Genomic DNA, 6,255 nt, shown 5'->3' with positions numbered 1-6,255 from the left:
GACGTGTCCCACAAGTGGACAAGCGGACACGTTACAATTGGTATCAGAGCAAAAGTTCATGATAATACATGATTGATTAATGTTCGATTCATAGACATATCCTAAACAGAAATAACGTGAGTGGTATGGCTTGATTGTCAGGCACCTTCTGCACCCACGAATGCTGACATGCAAGAGAAGAAATTTCTTCTCAAGCAAATTAAGGCACCCGAGTTTGATGGAGAAGGGTTAGACGTCACAGCAGAAGCAAAGATATGGATTGAGACGATGGATGACTATTTCTATGCTTCGGGAACTTCCTCCATCAATCAAGCAATGATTGGAAAATTGAAGTTAGTTGGCCAGGCTCGGTTATGGTGGAAGCAATGGTGCAAAGATCAAGCTATTTTTGAAGCCGCTGTTACGTGGACTCAGTTGAAAGATGGTGTACGCGGACGATACCTTCCACCAACCTACCAAACCTTGAAGATGAATGAATTCTTCAAGCTCAAGCAGTTGGAATTAACCTTGGAAGCTTACTACTCAAAGTTTGTAATCCTATTAAAATATGCACCACCTATGGATATTGCACAGCAAGTATCCAAGTTTTGCCATGGCCTGAACACTCCTCTAAACCACCGTCTTGAAGCAATGCGTCCAACGGACTTACAAGACGCATTACTCCGAGCGAATCCAATCGTCCAAGAACTTAAATCGGGCAATTGTAGCAAAAATGACTATGGAGATGAGGATAAGAGATGCCATACGTGCAGAGAGATAGGGCACATCCATAGGAGATGTCCCTACCGTCAATGCTTCCATTGTAATGAGCTAGGACACATCCAAGCAGGCTGCCCTGATCTAAGTCTAGAAGACATTAAGCCTCCAAGAAGACGGAGCTACACAGGTGCAGTCTATGGGATATATAGACGAATCAAATGAAGACGAAGATCTAGAGCCCACTAAACCTTATTAGGAGGACTAAAATTCCTAGAAGCTTAATCGACATGTAACACAATTGAGAATAAATCCTACTCTTGTACCTATGGTTAATTCAAATAATATGAGTGCACTACTTGAAACATTAAGAGTAGCGCAGCAGATGCATGGTGGGTCTTAACCCACAAGTCATAAGCCCCATTAGTGCTTGTCTTTCCCAGTTTCTCTCGAGATGAGGACATCTCGATTTCTCTAAGGGGGGGAGGATGTAATATTTCCACGCAATGAAAGTTAGTTGGTTAGTTCGAAAGTTAGTTAGTCAATTAATAAGTTAGTAAGATTACTAACTAAGGTAAAAACTGACTAGCATTAATAGCTAATAATTTTCATTCAATTAAAAATATATTTAAAAATTTTGAGAGACATAAATCTGACATTTTTCTTGGATTGATAAGGACCGTAGCCACCGTTCACGAAAAGTACAATGTGAACGGGACTTATGAGCCATATTAATCACTAGTATTAATGTGTGTAGTTTGAATGGTCCAAAAATATTAGATTCTTGGGGGGGAGGGGGGGGAGAACTATTATATTTTAGATATTATCCTAAAAAGATAGAACTAAAAGTCATTTAAAAGAAAAGAAAAGTAATGTTTTAGTTAGTTTTGGAGATTTTTTTAAAATAAAAATAAAGAAAAGTGACTGGCTAAATCGCGCGCGCTGCAATCGCAGTCTACAGGCAGTAGACAGCACTTTAAATAGAGAAAAGAAGAAGGAGTGAACTAAGAGCTTTCTAGCCAAGTGTCTTAGAATTTTACCCCCCTTTTGGAGCCAATGCAACCATCAGATTTATGATCTGAGCATCAGATCACTGAGCCTTCTAAGAGTCCCTCCACTCTTGTTCTCGGACTTATCCCCTCCTCTCTAATTCATTATAAATATGAGGCATGGGGAGACACAAGGGAGCATAAGGAAACCCGGAAAGGCTGCAAGAGGGAGGGAAAGAGAGAGTCTACCACTCCAAGAGATTGTGAGAGAGAGCTTGAGAGAGAGAGAGAGAGAGAGAAGAGTTACCCCGAGAGGCTGCACAATTTCCCTCTATCTCGATCCTCGATCTAACCATCTTCTCTTATGCTCTCCCATCTTGAATCTATTCCGCCTTCTAAATGTCTTGAGTCTACTTACGGATGATAAGCAAAGAATGTCGCATGTAGATGACAATCCTACAACCAGCAAACAACAGAGCTTCGAGTGAAGGCATCACTGTCAATCCAATTGCGGTACTGGTGGTACGTAATGTATTTTCAAATTGATAGATTCTTGTTTTAATGCTTACAAGAGATACATTAGGCTCCGTACCTTGTGGTGCTAGAATAGGTCATTGAAAAGGATAAATTGCATCTCAAATATTCAAAGATGAAGTTTGTGAAGTGCTTGTATCAAAGGGAGTTAAATTGCACCTATTTGCTATGTGATGAATCCATGCATAGCATAAGCAACATATGGGACACTAAAGTATTGAGCATTGATGAGTCTTTGATTAATCTTTATCGAGGATAATATTGTTTAAAGTTTGCAAATGCATATACACAGTACATACATGGGAGAGATTATGTAAACTTTACATCGATGACATGCGACTCCTTGCCTTAGGAGAAAGGAAGATAAAGCCAAGGAAAAAACATTGAATAGTAGGAAAATGCTAAAAGATAATTGTCACTTAGAGAAGAGGCATAAATGCTCTTGCTAGATTGATTAATTTGCATTGAAATGATAGGACTTACGTCATGTATAGTATTGGAACCTTTAGTGTATGCCTTAGGCTAAAGGAGTAAATTCCACTCTTTTGCCCCAAGGGGGAGGGTGAATATGCGATAGAATTATTGTCGCCTCTATGATTGTATTGTTTGGGAAAAATACACTTAGTTTTGTTGATTAGTTTTGTTGATTGATTGAGCAACACCCTAAATGTTTTTCTTTCAATCAAGGGATTGTTGCATTGTGATCTGGATAAATATTCCAAGGCTTGTGTTGATGGCAAATGCATGGCAGGGGTCTATAATGACAAGTTGCCATGGGAATAAAGGAATGTTTTTCTAGAATATGATATTAGGGCTGATTGCTTTGATTGTGCTTGAATTTTAATTGGATTAATTAAGGAAGGATGGAAATTTTGGTGCCATGAGACTTGGACCTGGTTCTTTTGTTGGACAGAAGGGATACATAATTCTCCTGTATGGGCAGGAAACAAAGATTAACTTAAAGATAAGTTAAGGAACTTGTTTGATAAAAGGACTACTTGTTTTGTTTTTGTGTATGTGTTGTAAATTATGTGAACAAACTCTGTGCCCTAAAAGGCTTAATTAATGAAGTTGATTTTAAAATGTCGAATATAAATGTGGTAAGACCTAATTAGATAATTAAAGCTATCGAGGAAAGTGCGGTGGACGTGACTTAGGTCTGTCCTATGGAAGGGTGGTCCCGGTTAGCTAGGAATTTTTCTTAATAGACGTAATAACGAAACTATGAAGACCTAGAGTCAGTAGAGTTAGAATCCCAATTTATGTTGTTTTGGGGGAGCGGAATGGGACTACGCCTTATGGGAAGAGAGGTTGAGCTTCACATCCCTCTCGTTTCCCATTCTCCATGAACCAAGTGCAGCATAAATCCGCTTTAAATCTGTTGTTCTATGTAAAGTGGTTCATCTAGAGCTCGACGCTAGCTACTTCCTAGAGACTTGGCTGATAGGAAAGAAACCCTGACTTCAGGTCGGTCCTAAGTGGGAACGGTCGGATACTTCTGCTCTTCGGGGCAGACTCAGAAAGACCTAGATCGCAAACCATGTGACATTCCTTGCGAGTGCCAGGTGGCACTTTCTAGACTCCCCTCCCGATGGGCTGCTAAGACGTGTTCCACAAGTGGACAAGCGGACACGTTACAATTGGTATCAGATCGAAACTTCATGATGATACATGATTGATTAATGTTTGGTTCATATACATATCCTAAACAAAAATAACCAGAGTGGTATGGCTTGATTGTTAGGCACCTTCTGCACCCTCGAATGCTGACATGCAAGAAAAGAAATTTCTTCTCAAGCAAATTAAGGCACCCGAGTTTAATGGAGAAGGGTTAGACGTTCCAGCAAAAGCAAAGATATGGATTGAGACGATGGATGACTATTTCTCTACTTTGGGAACTACCTCCATCAATAAAGCAATGACTGGAAAACTGAAGTTAGTTGGCCAGGCTCAGTTATGGTGGAAGCAATGATGCAAAGATCAAGGTAGTTCTGAAGCCGCTGTTTCTACGTGGACTCAGGTGAAAGATACTGTATGCAGACGATACCTTCCACGAGCCTACTAAACCTTGAAGATGAATGAGTTCTTCAAGATCAAGCAACTGGAATTAACCATGGAAGCTTACTACTCAAAGTTTGTAATCCTACTAAAATATGCACCACCAATTGATATTGCACAACAAGTATCCAAGTTTTGCCATGGCGTGAATACTCCTCTAAACCACCGTCTTGAAGCAATACGTCCAACAGACTTGCAAGATGCATTACTCCGAGCGAATCCAATCGTCCAAGAACTTAAATCGGGCAATTGTAGCAAAGATGGCTATGGAGATCAGGATAAGAGATGCCATACGTGCGAAGAGATAGGGCACATCCATAGGAGATGTCCCTACCGTCAATGCTTCCATTGTAATGAGCTAGGACACATCCAAGCAGACTGCCTTGATCTAAGTCTAGAAGACATTGAGCCTCCAAGAAAACGGAGCTACACAGGCGCAGTCTATAGATATATAGATGAATCAAATAAAGACGAAGATCTAGAGCCCACTAAACCTTATTAGGAGGACTAAAATTCTTAGAAGCTTAATTGACATGTAACACAATCGAGAATCAATCCTACTCTTGTAACTATGGTTAATTCAAATAATATGAGTGCACTGCTTGAAACATTAAGAGTAGTGCAACGGATGCATGGTAGGTCTTAACCCAGAGGTCATAAGCCCCATTAGTGCTTGTCTTCCCCAGTTTTTCTCGAGATGAGGATATCTCGATTTCTCTAAGGGGGGGAGGATGTAATCTTTCCACGCAATAAAGTTAGTTGCTTAGGTCCAAAGTTAGTTAGTCAATTAATAAGTTAGTAAGATTACTAACTAAAGACTAACAAAGGTAAAAACTGACTAGCATTAATAGCTAATAATTTTCATTCAATTAAAAATATATTTAACAAAATTGAGAGTCATAAATCTGACATTTTTCTTGGATTGATAAGGACCGTAGCCACCCTTCACGAAAAGTACAATGTGAATGGGACTTATGAGCCATATTAATCACTAGTATTAATGTGTATAGTTTGAATGGTCCAAAAATATTAGATTCTTGGGGAGGGGGGGAGGGGGGAACGGGGGGGCAAACTATTATATTTTAGATGTTATCCTAAAAAGATAGAACTAAAAGTCATTTAAAAGAAAAGACAAGTGATGTTTTAGTTAGTTTTGGAGATTTTATAAAAATAGAAATAAAGAAAAGTGACTGGAAAAATCGCACGCACCACGATCGCAGTCTACAGGCAGTAGACAGCACTTCGAACAGAGAAAAGAAGGAGTGAACGAAGAGCTTTCTAACCAAGTCTCTTGGTGTTTTACCCCCCTTTTGGAGCCAATGCAACCATCAGATTTATGATTTGAGCGTCAAATCACTGAGTCTTCTAAGAGCCCCTCCACTCTTGTTCTCAAACTTATCCCCTCCTCTCTAATTCATTATAAATATGAGGCATGGGGAGACACAAGGGAGCATAAGGAGACCCCGAAAGGTTGTAAGAGAGAGGGAGAGAGAGAGTATACCCCTCCAAGAGATTGTGAGAGAGAGCTTGAGAGAGAGAGGGAGAGACAGAGAGAAGAGTTACCCCGAGAGGCTGCACAATTTTCCTCTATCTTGATCCTCGATCTAACCATCTTCTCTTATGCTCTCCCATCTCCAATCTATTCCACCTTCTTAATCTCTTGAGTCTACTTGCGGACGATGGTCTCCAAGCAAAGAATGTCATGTGCAGATGACAATCCTACAACTAGCAACAGAGCTTCGGGTGAAGGCATCATTGTCAATCCAATTACGGTACCGATCGTAAGTAATGTATTTTCAAATTGATAGATTCTTGTTTTAATGCTCACAAGAGATACATTAGGCTCCGTACCTTGTGGTGCTAGAATAGGTCATTGAAAAGGATAAATCGCATCTCAAATATTCAAAGATGAAATTTGTGAAGTGCTTGTATCAAAGGGAGTTAAATTGCACCTATTTGCTATGTGATGAATCCATGC

The sequence above is a fragment of the Lygodium microphyllum genome, chromosome 14 (assembly GCF_053477565.2).
Source record: "Lygodium microphyllum isolate KBCC chromosome 14, Lygodium_microphyllum_v1.1.10, whole genome shotgun sequence".
In the NCBI taxonomy this organism is placed as follows: domain Eukaryota; kingdom Viridiplantae; phylum Streptophyta; class Polypodiopsida; order Schizaeales; family Lygodiaceae; genus Lygodium; species Lygodium microphyllum.
The sequence above is the reverse complement of the archived record's forward strand: the minus strand, read 5'-3'. Positions refer to the sequence as shown.